Source organism: Piliocolobus tephrosceles, chromosome 12 (genome assembly GCF_002776525.5).
Source record: "Piliocolobus tephrosceles isolate RC106 chromosome 12, ASM277652v3, whole genome shotgun sequence".
Lineage (NCBI taxonomy): Eukaryota > Metazoa > Chordata > Mammalia > Primates > Cercopithecidae > Piliocolobus > Piliocolobus tephrosceles.
The window spans coordinates 119,570,810-119,588,267 of record NC_045445.1 but is presented as its reverse complement, the minus strand read 5'-3'; the positions used below and the strand labels follow the sequence as shown (position 1 = coordinate 119,588,267).

The window sequence follows — 17,458 nt, the reverse complement described above, 5'->3', positions numbered from 1 at the left end:
TATCTACTGGATTATCACTCAGAGTGAAAAAAGGAAAAGAAAAGAAAAAGCTAAAAATGATGGCTAACATAGAGAAGAATAAGGCAACATTATCTTAAATATCACCATAGTGCTTTCTTTCTCAAGTTCAGTTGCCCAATCATATAATTATTTACCCAATACCCTAAATAGCTGAAGCTGAGACCCACGTGCAGGGGAGTCGAAGGTCTGAAAGCGGAGACCATCCTTTTATTGCAATGCAGCCAGCTTGGGAAATGCAGGCAATTAATTCATACTTCCCCTAACCTTAAGCTGAAGATGTGTCCTATCTGCTACATCTATTTTACCCTTTCGGTAAAAAGTTAGAGACTAGAACACTAAGGATGTTTAAGCATATTCTGCCTGGGAAATGGGATAAAGAAATCAATATTGATGACGTGGTTCAGTGCACTGTACTGCAATGCTAAAGTCCCATATTCAGTGCCTGTGATGAGAGAATGGAGCATTTACATGTGTTATAAATCTCACCTGGTAGATTGATCCGAAGGGGAGGGGAGAAGATATGTGGATATGTAGGAAGATGGATGGAAGTCGTGCATAATCGGTGATTATGTAACTTCATTACATCAGCGAGTTCCAGTCAACGATAGTGAGATGAGATGATTGTATAGAGAGAGGCTCCATCACCCTGTTAACTTTTGAAGGCTTGTAACAGCTAACAGAGGAGGAGGGCAGAGAGAGATTAGCTCCAAGGGTCCTGTAAACCTTGATCTCTATGGCAAATTTAGCATGAGTTTTCTCATAGTTTCAGAGGGACATCAGATCATGTAAGCTTTAGGGCTGGACAGGACCAATTTTAGCCACACCCGTGGAGAGTCAAAATGAGTCCACAATGTTTCAGAAGTGCCCCATTGAGTAACAGGGACTGATGATTCCAGCCAAGGTCATAGTTCTTTACCCTAGGATTGAAATATATGACCCCAACTGAATGGAAAGTTAAATTCATTGAAATGAAGACTGTGAACAGAAGGAATATTTAGGGTCCTTTCTTGCATTTTTCCTGGTAGAGCTTGATGCAGATTTCAGCCTGGTGGTTCCCTCGTAAAAATGATGATTGCTTCCACAGTGTGTCAGAAATGAGTGTTTTATCCCTTTATCTAAACCATGACAATCTCTTTCTGGGCCATTTTAACCTTCTGGGAAAAGAGAAGTAAAAGCATTCAAAGGTAACAGTACCCTGTTCAATTACAAATTAAATGGCATTGGATTCATTATTAACACAGATCCCAGAAAAAAAGAGCAATCCATGTTCAAGTTTCACTTATTCAATGGTTTAAAAGACAGGTTGCAGCCACCAAAGACTTTTACCATGAGATGAGATAAATGTATTGTGCTCACTGTGCAGAGGAGGGAATACTGCAGAATAAAATATCATTTTTCCCTCATGTTTTATCTGGAGTTGTGATTTTTTTAAAGAAGACGCACATCAGGTTCTTTTGGTCTTCTACTGTTTTAGGATCTGTTTTCTCCTCAATAGATCACATATTCACAAAAAATGAAACTTCTGAAATCCTAATCCTGTTCAATTGAATCATCTTATTATCTAGTTGTGCTGTTTCCTATTTCTCTTTACGTTTATTTTACAAAGAAGGCTAAATGACTTTTCTATCAGGGAGATGAGATTATTTTTTCCTGTTTTCCTTTCATTTCTCATATTCTATTTCCTTCCAGTCCTAAGGAGTAAGATGCAGAATCTAGACACCCTCTAAGTAACTTTGAAAAGATTTGCTTACCCTGAGTCAGAACGGTGGGATTGGGGAATGAAATTCTAAGGTCTGATATTTGAGGTGACTTTCATACTTCTGCAGGACATGCACAAACATTGATGTATTGTGCCAGTGGATTTGGAGGTTTGGCATTCATATTGTGTAGGAAATTGAATGTGAAGTTAACTCCTGATTCCTTCCTTCAGGGGTCAGGGTAACACAACGGCTGCTTCCAGGCTGTTGGTTTCCAACTATGTGCACAAATATAGTCTGTAATGATTTTTCCTGTACTCCTTCTTTCAATATTTTATAAATGACTTCCTGAGTTGTTTTCTGACGTAAGCCACACATATGTAATCAAGCAGGGCATAGGTTTTCTAAGCTCAGTAGGATATGGAAATAATAGAAGGATGGAAAAGGATTCTGTACAAAAAGACACTGGTTGTGAAGTAAATATACATATGTAATTGCTAACTCCTTACTTGAAGACTGCATATACTTCTATTAGGAAAGATAGTTTCAATCATGTTAATGGCACTTTATAAGCTGTCACTTTCTTTAGGAAGAAGATTATGTAACTAAGGCAGGTTATGGCATTTTTCTTAAGTATCCTACAAATCAATAATAAAAAGCTTTGTCTAATAGGAAAGCATTTAAACATGATGGCAGTGGGTAATTTAAAATATAACATCTATTTTCTATTTTATTTCCATTTCGTCAGCCACAGTCATGTAGTTAGGTTAGAAAATATTTGGGAAAAAATAAATACCATTTATGAATATGAGAGCTATCAGTTTTGTTTCCTGACCAGTTGCTTCAGCAAAGTAAGGAGATTTAGCAGATAAGTAATCACAGTATTCCTAAAACTAGACAAAATTTTAAATTGAATTTTTGTTATGTTTGCAACACATGTGAACAAATCAGTATTACTTTAAAAATGACTATTAGATAAAACATTTTAAAGAACAGTTGAACTTTGAACATTTATATTTCAGAATTTGTTATGCACTGAAATGTTTGGGATATACTTTGACTTACAACAGATATGATACTTGGTATTTGGCAAATCTTGTGTTTTTATAAAGCAGACTACTCTATAATTTGTAGCAACAAAACAAGTGTTGATTATTGAGATTTAAAAGTAGCAAGTTTTCTGGTGATGCTCAAGTTATAAAGCATAATTATAATTGTACCGGTTGGGCAGCTATAGTTAAGGTCGCATCAGCATTTTTATTATTAAATTCCAACCTTATTTCCATTAGGTGTATCGGGAATCTCAAAGAGGAGAGTCCAGTTCTGTGAGACATCAAGGCATTGTAGAATTCCGGGCTGAGTCAGAGGACTTGAAACTGTACTTCCGGCTCTGTCAATTACTAGCCTTGTGACCTCTGACACCACATTTGATTTCTCAGTGTTCCAGAGAATCATTTTTAAAAAAATAAATAGTTGCACATTGCTCTACAGAAAGGAAATAATACGTGTCTAAGTGCTTACCACCATCCTATGCCTTAGAAATATATGGAGTTATTATTATTAAGGATTCCCCTAAGTCTTACGAATTTAGCTGTGCATGTTTTTTACACCCTTATTATAAATCTGAATAGATGCTTTCTAGTAGCAATTACAGTTAGCTGTACATAATATTGTTCAGTGATTAACCAACAAAGACAAATTAAAAGCTTTGGTGGTTAGCTTTCGCTCAGTACTCAGTTTTTTCCAGAAGTACTCATATGGGAATATAGTTGTCTTAAGTAATTAAAACAATAGTTGCTTTTGAATAACATTCAAACAGTGGTAACTAAGGGTTTTATGTGTGAAAGTGTTTTATGCAGATTGCTTTTTAAAAAGATGCTTCTGAGTACTCAGGAGTTTCTGTTTCTGCTACCAAGAGCACACAAACAAATGTACTCAAACTTGATGCTACCTCTCAAATTGAGTATATTGACCAGAACGTGACTCTTGTCTCTCAGTATATTAACAAGAGCATAATGAATTTGAATACCAAGTATAATAGAGAAAAAAAGAATGTAAAGATACCCGGTCTGTTTGGAATTTTCTAGTTGTAATAATTACTAACTTTCTTTAGGGGGAGGCAATCCCCCATGTGTCACTACTAAAACTGAATCTCTTTAATGTTCTTGTATCTTAACATAATGATATTTACATATATGCAAAGAGGATAGTTTAGTGTTATGAGCTCCCATGTATGTTTTTCAGTGAGTGAATAATCAGGTTACAGAGTTAGTTTTTATATTTTGGTTAAAGTAGAATTGGAAAGTGCAAAATTAACCCTGTAATAAATTAGTAGTCCTGGGCTTAAAATAAAGAATTTTCATGTTGTAGAGCAACCTCCTCTTCGTAACTTCCCAGTGTCTTGCTTTTCTTTTCAAGGATTCCCAATATATTTTTGTTTCAGATGAATTTCATTATGCATGTTTATCTGACTTCATTGATGCCTGTTAATAGCAAGCATTCTCTTAGTTTCCTATATTTAAAAATGCATATTCTTTATGTCTTATGGCAGTACTTTAGATTTGCTCTGGCAGATTTATGAAGGAATATTGTATGAATGTAGACAGGCTGTTTATTTGACAAATTCAACTAATCACCTTACAAATATGCTTTTAATTTTCACCCAGAAAATGCCACCCTGGAGTGTCTTATACTGCATATAACATTCTATTACAGTCCAACCACATGGCTCAATGGACATACTTATCCATTAAGTATGCTTATCCTGACCATTGGTTTACCAGGAAAGATCCTTAATTGACATGCTTTTTTGGTATCCTTGTGTAGACACAATATTCAGGTGCCCAAACTCTAAAACTCCTGTCTTTGAGCTACAGAGAAGGGATGAGTAGGTGGCTTGATGTTGCTTTCTTATCACACGATCTGAAAATCCCAGGCACTGAACTGTGAATAAAACAAAGGGAGAAAGAAAAGAGAGAACTAAAAGAAAATTTTACTTCTGAAAATTTTGCTCTTTCTCATTTTAGTATCACAACCTTAAAAGTAATCTTTTTCATCACAAGCTATTCAAATGGTTTGTTATAGTTACTATGTTCATATATATCAAATACAATAAATGGCACTAAATGAGCTACTTTGTTCTTACAGGAGCTACACCTCTATGAAGATAAACTGAAGAGTTAAACTAGATTGTACGTTGTAACACTACGTCAGGATATTGTATGTAGAATTTGGACTCACTGAAAAAATGAAACAGATTGTGGATTATAATCATATAATTATAGACTTTTACTCTTTCAACGTTTATTAGGTATCTTATACTTTATTTGAATTATAATTATAATAAATCAGCATATGGATAATCATAAAATTATTCATAGTAGTTTATCTTCTTATGACCTAATCAAAGTGAGTTACCTTGTTGATGTTTTAGATTAATATGTGTGACTGAGTATAGCGATCTTCATCATTTTCTGGTGCAAAGTTCCCTTTTTAATTAAAAACATTCCCTGGAAGTCCACTTAATCATAGTTATACTTTCAGTATCCATTAATTGAGAAAATGCATGATAATAATAGTAAATTATTATGAATATGATAACTCTTTAAAAGTGAATTTATGTATAGCCGCAACAGGGTCTACTTATATATTTGAAATGCATTGTTTATTCTATCTACATAGAAAGTTTGGTGTTTATATAGATTCTAGATTCCTTGGAGTAACAAAAGGTCCATATGTCTAGAGGCAAAATACTTGCATTATATATACATATTAATCATGTTCATCTTACAGAGAAGATGGAAGGCAAGTACATATGGTGGTGGTTTGTGGATCAAAGGAGTTGAATTTCAGTATAGATGGACTTACAGTATATAATTTCCTAAGGATGTACATTTCAAGTTCCAAGATATTCCTATTCGAGTTTTAGGATTCAACAGTTGTAATTTAAAATTGGTTGATTTTGGAAAATAATTGCTTTAAAAAAATAAGCATTGTTTTTATTGTAGCCCAAATAAAAATGAATTATTATAAATAAAGCCAAAGGTGATCAAAATCTCATAAAAACCTAATAGAATTATATGCAGTATAGGAGTAAAGGATGCCCCATCATGTGATTTTAAACAAGGAAATTGTGAACCAGAGGAATGAAGTGAAGTTTCCAAGATCTTCCCATTTGTTGGCTGTCTCATGATGCATGATTTTAGTTCCTTGATATAAGCCCTGCTGGGTATTTTAGTTATATAGCAATATGTCCTGGCATACAGCATTATTTTTTATGAGTACAGCTAATGTTGGCATATCGAATCCTTTGAGCTCTAGCTTACTTTATCGACTTGTGATCAGTCATCTGACTTCTGCACTCAGAATCTGTAGACTTTATTTTTCCTGAATGTACACCTGATTTTCCACCTCATTTGATCCCTGGAGACACAATACAAAGGAGAGTTGAGAACATAGGTCACTGGTGGGTCTTCTTGTCTCTTCCATACTGTCCTTTTTCCCATTAGCTTTGTATCTTTCCACCTGCAGGGAATTGCTCTTCTTTGGAGCCTCTCCTTTTTCTGGACTTTCCTGAACATTCCTGGCCATCTTTGTCTCAGTGTTTCATGCTACCTTCTTGCTTCCAAGTGATTCCAGTAAGGGATCCTGTCAAAATATCTTCTAGCTATACTTTATCCCACTTTGACGATATTAAACTTCATATTTCATTTCTTCATCAACAGGATCAGTCTGCTTACATAAACAATAATGAACCAATTTCGGAATAATGAAGACAGTAATATTTTATCAGGTTTGCCAAGCTAGAATCATATAACTACCACTAAACGAACAAGATACAGCTTATGGGTGTGTGTGTGTATCCTCATATCCTCATGACTGCGTTAATATGTGTATCCACACACATACATGATTTTTGTCAAAATGTTTGACAAATGAATCATTGTTAATATGCTGAAGAGGAAAGTTTGGAATAACAGGCTTTATCCCTTTGTATTCCAATAGTGACATTTCTAGAAAAGATGCCATTAACATTTTTCTGACCCTGAAAAACAGCTTGAATGGACTGCATTTTAGATAATAAGGTGGAGACAGGGCTATGGAGGACATACTTTTGTTCAGATTGAATCCTGCAGTGCCCTCTAGAGTTACTGGGTAGGGAGGTGGTAGCATACCTGTATGAAGAAATGACGCTGGCTGTGAACACTATGATGCTTACAACCTCTCTGCCAACTTTATTTCAGAAGAGACACATCCAGAAGAGCTAAATACAGTGGTAAAAATGGAAAAACTGAGAGAGTTAGAATGGTATCAAGTATTTTGTGTAAACAAAGCTTCATGTGGCCAAGGGAGAAAATTTGAATGTAACAAATGGATCTGGTAGCTCTCAGTGTTTGGTTTTTGAATACCCCTATTAAAGCTCCTAATTGTTCTCACCATGACAGAACTCCTGAATTGTACTCAAGAGGCACCCAGCTCCACAGTGTGTAGAGTAAATGCATTCAAGGGGTCTCTAGGGGTTTTTGACTCTGCTGTTTTTTCTTGTCGGGGTTCTCCTACAGGGCCCTTAGTAACACAGCCACAGAGCAAGCCGCTTATGTCAGTGGGTATGCTTTTCTCAGTGAGTGAATGGTTTAGCTTAGCTCCAGGAGGCAGGTGCCTGCCGGCCTTGTATTTCCAGGGCCCAACATTGTGCACAGCATATAGTAGGTCATCAGTATATCATTACACAAGCAAATGCTTAAACGCTTAGGGATAACAGGTCAGTTTTAGATTTGTGTTCTCCAAAACTCATGCTACATTATACATAGAGACAAAAGCTTCTGATTTTAAAAAGTAAAAAAAGGAAAATTGAGTAATATAAACGAGAGACAATTAATATTAGGTAGTTTGAAACCTACAAATGGACTGAAGGAGAAGAAATCACCTGCCTATCTTCCTCCCCCCCCCCCCCCCTTCCTCCCTTCCCCCCCCCCCCTCCTTCTTCCTTTCTCCTCCCTCCCTCCCTTCCTGCCTCCCTCCCTTCCTTCCTTCCTTCCCTCCCTCGCTCCCTCCCCTTCTTCTTCCTTTCCTCCCCCTTCCTTCCACCTCTATCATAGGTATTTAAGTGCCTTCACTGTGTAAGGGGATGCAAGAGGGACTGCAAAGGACACAGAGATGACTGATGTCATGTGTCTGGGCCCAAAAATGGTTTAGTCAGGGACATGACTACTAAACAAAATCACATATACCAACATCCCTTGATATCCGTGGGAAATGGGTTCCAGGACCCCTTGTGGACACCAAAATCCACAGATGCTCAAGTCCCTAATATAAAATGGCATCGTATTTGCACATGACCTATGTACATCCTCCTGTATACTTTAAATCATCTGAAGATTACTTATACCTAATACAATGTAAATGCTATGTAAATAGTTGTTACATTGTATTTTTATTTGTATTATTTTTAAGTATTTTATTGTTCTTTTTAAGTCATTTTCAAAAAATATTCCTGACCCATGGTTGCTTGGTTCCACAGATATGGAGGGCCACTTGTAATTATAATTCAAGATAGTCTACCATACATACTTCTAAGAGAGGTGCCAAGTATGCTACAGACTCAAGAAAGGTTCAGAACACATGCGTGTAGAGGGATTAGGCAAGGTCTGCTAAAGGAGGCAGCCTTTGTATTGGACTTTGAAGGAGTTAACATGGGTATGGAGATAGGACCTTCTAAATAGAGGGGAGATAAAAAATAAATATATTGTAAGTAGGACCAAATGGAGCATGGTTAAGGAAGATCCAATGTTCTTGTTTCCCCAGAGAGGGGGGTATATGATGTGAAATGTAAGAAGATAAGGCTGGAGCCCTGAGCCTCCATGTCTGGTAAGCAGGAGCCAGTGGAATGGTAATGCATGAGCTTAACGAAAACAGAACATTGCATGACCTGCTCAGATTTATGCTTTAGGAAGAAGGGGAATGAATTAAGAGTGTGTATCTCCAGGTTACCATTGATTTCAAGTTGTGTGAATTTCCCAGTGACTCCTGAGTTTCACGCTTATTCCAATTTTCTCATGTAGAACCGCAGGCCTCAAACAGCCATCACTAGCTCCCTTCATTTTCCTCCTTCTTTCTTCCTTTCAAAGAATAAACCGCCGGATGCGATGGCTCATGCCTGTAATCCCAGCACTTTGGGAGACCTGAGGTCAGGAGTTCGAGACCAGCCTGACCAGCATGGTGAAACCCCGTCTCTACTAAAAATACAAAATTAGCCGAGCATGATGGCACATGTCTGTAATCCCAGCTACTTAGGAGGCTGAGGCAGGAGAATTGCTTGGACCTGGGAGGCAGAGGCTGCAATGAGCCGAGATCATACCATTGTACTCAAGCCTGGGCAACAAGAGTGAAACTCTGCCTCAAATAAATAAATAAATAAATAAATAAACAAACAAACTAACAAACACACCACTGCTACCAGTGCTAGACAAATACAGAAGCCAGAATTTAACATTAGTTTTTATTTTTTCAAGCAGAAGGCAAGCTTCTGTAATGGGGCTGATACATTCAAATTATCTTTACTTGGTAGTGTTAGAAAGTTGCCATACACTATAGCAACAATGCTAAGTGTAAACAATGTTTAAGTGTAACTCTTTTTTTTTTTTTTTGAGACGGGGGTTCGATACCATCCTGGGGATAACGGGGAGAGGCCGTCTCTACTCTCAGAGCACGCAACGCCTCCCGGGTTTGCGCCATTCTCCTGCCTCAGCCTCACGAGTAGCTGGGACTACAGGCGCCTGCTACCACACCCGGCTAGTTTTTTGTATTTTTTTAGTAGAGACGGCGTTTCACCGTGTTAGCCAGGATGGTCTCGATCTCCTGACCTCATGATCCGCCCGCCTCGGCCTCCCAAAGTGCTGGGATTACAGGCTTGAGCCACCGTGCCCAGCCAAGTGTAACTCTTTAATGAGTACACTGGATAATGTTTAAAGATTATTTCTTTACTGTGATGGCAACAGCAAAGTGACTCTAAAGTGACAATTCATCTGGAAGAAAGAAGTTGAAGGAAGCAACTGGGAAAAAAGAAAAAAGGAAAGTGCTTTATATAATGTAATGGCAAGGTGGAAATATAAATTTCAAACTGGTTTTATAGTAAGGTCATATGGAAGAAGAATATTGCTTTAGAGTAGAACGTACATTCAATAATAAGATAATAGGATTTATTTCTAACAAGTGTGAACTCTTTTGCTAACTACCAATAATTATAAAAATTTTGAGTTGTAGATGGAAATTAGAAAGTGAGCCTCCTAGTAATAAAAAAAAACCATGCTAGTTTAGTTTAAATTGTTTTTCTTATCAAATAGTTTATCTACGCTTCTAATTGGAAGAAAAGAAATGAATAAGTATAGTTTTTTTCCCCATACTTTATCTGATCACTCTATATTGGAAGATGTAGTAAGCTGGAAAATGACCAAACGTTGAAGATAAAATGAGAAAAAATGCAATTTACTTAGGCACAAACTAAATGTTATGTACATCGTCCTTAGGATTCAGGTGAAAGAACAAGTCTCACAGCCTAGCTGTTGTCAAAACTCACTCCCCTAGCCCTGAGGTTTCTGATTCAGTGTTTGGAATGCGGTATAGAAATTTGTACTTTTTTTTTTTGTTTTAGACGGAGTTTCACTCTTTTTTGGCCAGGCTGGAGTGCAATGGCACAATCTTGGCTCACTGCAACCTCCGCCTCCCGGGTTCAAGCAAATCTCCTTCCTCAGCCTCCCGAGTAACTGGGATTACAGATGTGTGCCATCACACCCAGCTAATTTTGTATCTTTAGTAGAGACGGGGTTTTACCATGTCGGCCAGGCTGGTCTCAAACTCCTGACTTCATGAGATCCACCCACCTTGGCCTCCCAAAGTGCTGGGATTACAGGTATGAGCCACCGCACCCAGCCGAGAAATTTGTACTGTCAAAAACATTTGAGGGCCGGGCATGGTGGCTCATGCCGGTAACCCCAGCACTTTGGGAGGCCGAGGTGAGGGGAATAACCTGAGGTCAGGAGTTCAAGACCAGCCTGGCCAACATGGGGAAATCCCGTGTCTACTAAAAATACAAAAATTAGCTGGGCACGTTGGTGGGTGCCTGTGATCCCAGCCAGCTACTGGGGAGAGTGAGGCAGGAGAATCGCTTGAACCTGGGAGGTGGAGGTTGCAGTGAGCCGAGATTGCACCACTGCACTCCACCCTCGGTGACAGAGCGAGATTTCATCTCAAAAAAAAAAAAAAAAAAAAAAATTGAGGTCAGTAGTATCACCAAGGTGTTCCTTGGGAGGGCGTCAACAGAAACCTCTCAGTCTCTGTCACTATTGCTTTCCTCCTGGCATCATATGTTATTATGGATATTGGATGCTTTCTCAATGTTTTCCAAAATGCCCCTCCAACTCAGCTTCAACTTTCAAGTAATAAGTCATTTCCAACCACAATGGCACAGGGTAGGCCCCTACTATGCTGAAATCCTCATGCTGCCACTGTCTCAGTTGATTATCATGCAGCAATTGTGGCTCATTGTTGGCCCCTACTAACCACTGTCCTTCAGTTCTATTATGTGATCAGAATCGCCCCTTCCCATATGTATTTTAATGAACGCCTTCAGGTGAGTGAATGAGAAATACTACTTGAGGGCCCTATCTGTTGTAAGAATGGTGCTTAACACAGGCTGTAGATGTTCAACACAGTTCTTGCCATCTAAAGCTTATGGACTGGTGGGAAAGGCATATGTGTTCAATTGGGCTCCCTGGAAACAGACTCTGAGATGAAGACTTGCATACAGAAGTTTTAGTCACTTCTGAGGCAGACAAACTGACTGCAATGTGGTTGCAGCTGGGGCCTCAGCAGTTCCAATGAGAAGTTCTAAAGATTTGATGGTCCTTCAAAATGGTCTCACATTGAGTCAAGGGGCTGGGGCTTTCTGTGTTCACGTCAGGCAGTGACTGGTAGGGGCTGCTCCACAGGAAGGAGCATAATGTTGGGAAGACAGTTATTTGCAGCTGAGGGTAAATCCCAATGAGGGACTCAGCTGTGAGCCACCAACGGCAGGATGGGTATACAGGCCATTAAGAGAGGAATGAAAGTTATTTGGAATGTCTGACAAGGTCATATTTTTTCCCTCACCCCTTGAGGCATGATGCAATAATACCATATGAAATTACCGAGGAAATGCTATGAAATCTTAAACATTTGTTTAAAGGGATGAAGAAGGCCGGGCGCGGTGGCTCAAGCCTGTAATCCCAGCACTTTGGGAGGCCGAGATGGGCGGATCACGAGGTCAGGAGATCAAGACCATCCTGGCTAACACTGTGAAACCCCGTCTCTACTAAAAAATACAAAAAACTAGCCGGGCGAGGTGGCGGGCGCCTGTAGTCCCAGCTACTGGGGAGGCTGAGGCAGGAGAATGGCGTAAACCCGGGAGGCAGAGCTTGCAGTGAGCTGAGATCCGGCCACTGCACTCCAGCCCTGGCGACAGAGCAAGACTCCGTCTCAACAAAAAAATAAAAAATAAAAAATAAAAAAATAAAAAAATAAAGGGATGAAGAAACTAAATACAGTTGAGTACAAGGCCTTGCTCTATGTAGTTTTGCTTCAGAGAATGTGATTTTCTCAGGAATGTAGTTCAAGTCACATTACAGTTACTCCTGTTGTAAGTTACCAGGCCACAAATATGAAATGAGCATGTTCTCTGTGTCCTAGACAGAGAGGAAAAAGTGGAAAAGTCATGCCTGGAGAGTTTACATAGAACCTTTTTTTTCCCTCAGTGGTTCATGTGCTTGATTTCGAGTTTAAGGAGGGGATTTGGGGGTGGGGGTCAGAGAAGGGGCAAGGAAATGGAACAGGGTAGAGTGGGGCCAAGTTTCCTGAATTCTAAGGATAATAAGACAATTGTTTGGGTTGTACAGGACCAGGCTACAGAGGAATATTGACAGTTGGCAGAAGGCGCAGACTCGATGAACTGAGTGGTAGTGGAATAAGTTGAATGTAGATTTACTGGTACGGAACAGACAAGGAAAGCAGTGTTTCATTAGCATTAGCCAGTCTATGATTTGGACTGGAGGGGAACTAGTTTTGAATACGATGAATTTGAAATCATAGAAATAATATATCCTAGAGTTCAATTTTCACTGAAAGGAAACATTTCATATAACACTATTCACTTTTATATTATGTGGAAATATTAATTTCCTTCCTTAATGCAAGGGAAGTGACATTACTTTAGGTTTTTAAAATGCTTTCTTCAACCCTAGTGAGGTAATAGGAGTACCTTCTGTTTTTATCCTGTGAAGATTTTCAATCAAGTTAAATACACTGACACTTAATTTTGCCAGTAATTTTTTAAAGCACTGGCTGTGTCTAAATGGGCAACCATTCATTAAATCATAGAAAAATTGAATAGGGATGAACTCAGTACATACCTTTACAGATACAAACATCTCTCAACCGGGCACGGTGGCTCACGCCTGTAATCCCAGCACTTTGGGAGGCTGAGGTGGGCGGATCACAAGGTAAAGAGATCAAGATCATCCTGGCCAACATAGTGAAACCCTGTCTCTACTAAAAAATACAAAAATGAACTGGGCGTGGTGGTGCATGCCTGTAGTACCAGCTACTCAAGAGGCTGAGGCAGGAGAATCGCTTGAACCTGGGAGGCAGAGGTTGCAGTGAGCCGAGATCCTGCCACTGCACTCCAGCCTGGTGACAGACCGAGACTCCATCTCAAAACAAAACAAAACAAACAAACAAACAAAAAATCTCTCAACTACCAAAAGATTATCCATTAACTGATATCCACTTTAATAAACAACCACTTTGGTGACTTTTTCCCTCACTTGACCTGACATTTGACTAGATGGTCAACTCAATTCAGTTCAACAAATACTTCCAGATGATCCACCTACTCCATGCTTAATTCACCTACTCCATGCTTAATTCAAGCACAAAGCTAGAATGAACAATTTACTCATTGCCACAGCAACTGAGGATGCACATTGTTAAGCATTTTAAAAGATTTGTCTTAAAAAAGTTAGTAGTCTTTGCTACCAGCACCTAGCTTGCTTTAAAAGCATTTGATATATTCCTTCTCTGGCTTTGGCTTGATTTTTTTGGAATTAAGAAAAAAAAAAAGTTGGCCAGGCATGGTGGTTCATGCCTATAATCCCAGCATTTTGGGAGGCCAAGGCAAGTGAATCACCTAAGGTTAGAAGTTCGAGACCAGCCTGGTCAACGTGGTGAAACCCCGTCTCTACTAAAAATATAAAAATTAGCCAGACATGGTGGCACACACCTGTAATCTCAGCTACTTAGGAGGCTGAGGCAGGAGAATCACTTGAACCTGGGAGGTTACAGTGAGCCGAATTTGCGCCACTGCCCTCCAGCCTGGGCAACAGAACGAGACTCTGCCTCAAAAAAAAAAAAAAAAAAATTTATGGTATTTTTAAAAGACCAAGAATTCAATGAAGGTGACACTCCTTTTCCATCACAATACTCTACTTGTGTTTATGGACCTATATATTTTATTGTTTCAAATACAAACTGTGAAGCTTATTAAGGAGAGTCCAACATTTCTATATATTCACTAGCTGTTTTTTTTATTAAATATAACTTCAAGGCTCCAGGCTCAAAAATTGTTCCATTTTTACCGATTGCATCATGCTATTTTGCACAGCACACTTTTATTTTTGTCCGCATAGATTTGAAGCAATGGTTTTTTTACTCTGCCACACAATGCCACATCCCTGACAGTAGGTAAGTTATGTTCTTTTGCATTTTTTACTCAGGAGCTATGTAGGTGGTATGGGAGATGAGTGGCGGCTATTGGAACAGACTGTGCATCAGAAGCTATTTAAACCTCATCTATAAGTGCAAGTTAAGAGTTACTATTTCCTGTTTCCAAAGTGAAAATTAGTTTTAATTTTGTAAATTTGTAATCAGAGAAGATGTGAGTTATTGTTCTAAGTATCTTCTTTGGACTCTCCCAATGTCTTGGTAGCAAAGATTCAAATATTAGTAAGTCTAAACTCATCTTTTATCAATTTGGGTACTCCTGCTGGCCCAATCTTATTAGTTTTAATGTTAGTGTTAGTGTTACTATTGGCTATGATTACAAAAGTATAAAATAATATATTTAATAAAGCTTCATCATGTGGCTTCAGTCTAGTTTTGGGAACCTGAAAGGTATTATGAACACTAAAAGTTTAGGCCAGGCGCGGTGGCTCATGCTTGTAATCTCAGCACTTTGGGAGGCCGAGGTGGGCGGATCACCTGAGGTCAGGAGTTCAAGACCAGCCTGACTAACATGGTGAAACCCCGTCTCTACTAAAAATCCAAAAAAAAAAAAAAAAAATTAGCCAGGTGTAGCGGTGGGCGCCTGTAGTCCCAGCTACTTGGGAGGCTGAGGCAGGAGAATCACTTGAACCCGGGAAGCAGAGGTTGCAGTGAGCTGAGATCACACCATTGCACTCCAGCCTGGGTGACACAGCGAGACTCTGTCTCAAAAAAAAAAAAGAAAATTAAAAGTTTAGCATTGCTTCACTGAATCATTACTTAAGTCAAAGATGTTAGGCAGACTTAGTTATTATAATTAAATCCTTTTCACTCCAAGAAAGAATTATAGTACCAGAAATGTGCAATTTGTATACACACAAATTTAGTTTTTGAGACTATCAAAAGGTAATTGGAAATCCATACCTGAGGACAGTCTCTTAGAAAGCATATTTGTGTGAGTCCTTGTTTATTTGGATCATACTAGAGTTGTAGGCAACATATTTGTGTGACTAATATCATTACCATTGTCTCCATCATAATCATTATCAATAAGCTGGTATTAATTTTAAAAATGTTCATTATACAATCAAAAAAGCACTATATAGAACAGGACCCTGAGTATTGAATAGAATGAGCTTGCACCAAGGATTATGTGGCTTGCGGAAATACTGTGAGGTATATGAATTTTGTCTGTGACATACTTCTGTGTTCAGTTTCAGCAACTCCCACTTCATTTGAATCCCAAATGCTAATGTTAATAACTTTAGTTTCTGAATGCTAAGAGTATTCTATCCCAGAGAAGACTGTTTTCTTAAAAATATATGCTCCTAAGCCACCACTAGCTATGTATTTTTCTCATCAAATTTATTATTTTTAAATTTATTTCTTTGTGTCTTCCTAACTTTAGTGTAAGACTGAGAGGATATGACCTCATTTATCTGGTTCACCACATATCTTTGGTGCCCAGGAGAGTGCCTGGCACATTGTGCAATTCAGTTCAATAATTATCAAAGGAAGGAAAGAAAGGAAGAAGAAAGGGAGAAAGGAAGAAAAAAAGAAGAATCTCCCAGAGTGTCCTGGTCTAAGCAAGATAATAGGAGAAAAGAGAGTTTGATTGAAAAACACACTAAGCCTAGCTTGGGAGATACATGACATTTGCATTGTAAAGGTTTTGTTCATGATGCAATGTTACTGGTATAGTAAAGTTAGCATTTATTCCATCCCTCATGGGGATGGGTACAGGTATATCACATGCTCTAAATTGCCAGGTCTGTTGACAGAATGCCTGAATGCCAAGCTGATAGCTTAGAACCTATAGCCAAAGATTTTGGTTGCATCAATAATGCAGAAAGCGATGTCTTAAGGACCATTATTCTAACAGTATGTTTTTAACGTGAGCAATGCCAAAATAGATTGGAGCCTATAGTTAGATGGCACTATATTTTTTATGAATTACAAGGTGATAAAAGTTCTCATTGTTTTAGCTTCTTAGCTGTCCCTACAATTTTTCCTTATATGTAAGTATCCATTAAGAAGAAACTTAAAAAAAAACACCAATTTCATTTTTATCTCTTTCATAGTATCAATATACCTTCTCCTAATTGCAGAATATATCATGTTATACTGGAATTCACATTTGGATCAAGGCAAGTGTGAGTTCCAATTTTGGCTTTGACATTTACTAGCTGTGTAACCTTGGATAGGTTACTTATGTTTCAGAGTTTCACTTTCCAGATCTCTGGAGAGAAAAGAATACCTACCTTTAGGATTACTGGGAAAAGTAAAAATAGTATTTGTAGGCCAGGTGTGGTGCCTCACGCCTGTCATCCCAGCACTTTGGGAGGCCGAGGTGGGTGGATCACAAGGTCAAGAGATAGAGACCATCCTGGCCAACATGGTGAAACCCCGTCTCTACTAAAAATACAAAAATTTCCTGGGCGTAGTGGCACACACCTGTAGTCCCAGCTACTCGGGAGGCTGAGGCAGGAGAATCAGTTGAACCCGGGAGGCGGAGGTTGCAGTGAGCCGAGATTGCGCCATTGTACTCCAGCCTGGTGATAGAGCGAGACTCAAAAAAAAAAGGTATTTGTAAAGCATATCGTGCAGTGCTTGACAAATCATAGCTACATAATAAATGCTAATCCTTATTTTAATATTTTAACGTTATATTAAAATATAAACTAAAAAATTAGTTTTCTCCCTGTACCCAATGGTCAATATTCCATCTTTATCATACTTGACCTGTGGGTAACAATTGCACAATGGATCAGTCGTTGTCCTTGTTTATTTGGATCATACTTGACTTATGGGCAACATTTACACAATGGATCACTCCTCCTCAGTACATTTTCTTTACCTGGCTTTGGGGACAGCACAATCTCTTGGTTTAACTTTTTTGCCCCTTTTAATTCTTTTTTTTTTTTTTTTTTTTTTTTTGAGACGGAGTCTTG

The 17,458-nt window shown here is 38.5% G+C and overlaps 1 protein-coding gene across 1 annotated transcript in view; it reads left to right on the top strand.

Moving 5' to 3' along the window:
* IL1RAPL1 (interleukin 1 receptor accessory protein like 1) overlaps positions 1-17,458 on the top strand; it is a 1,416,649-nt gene that overhangs the window by 1,520 nt on the left and 1,397,671 nt on the right. The gene's annotated exons all lie outside the window — the stretch shown is intronic.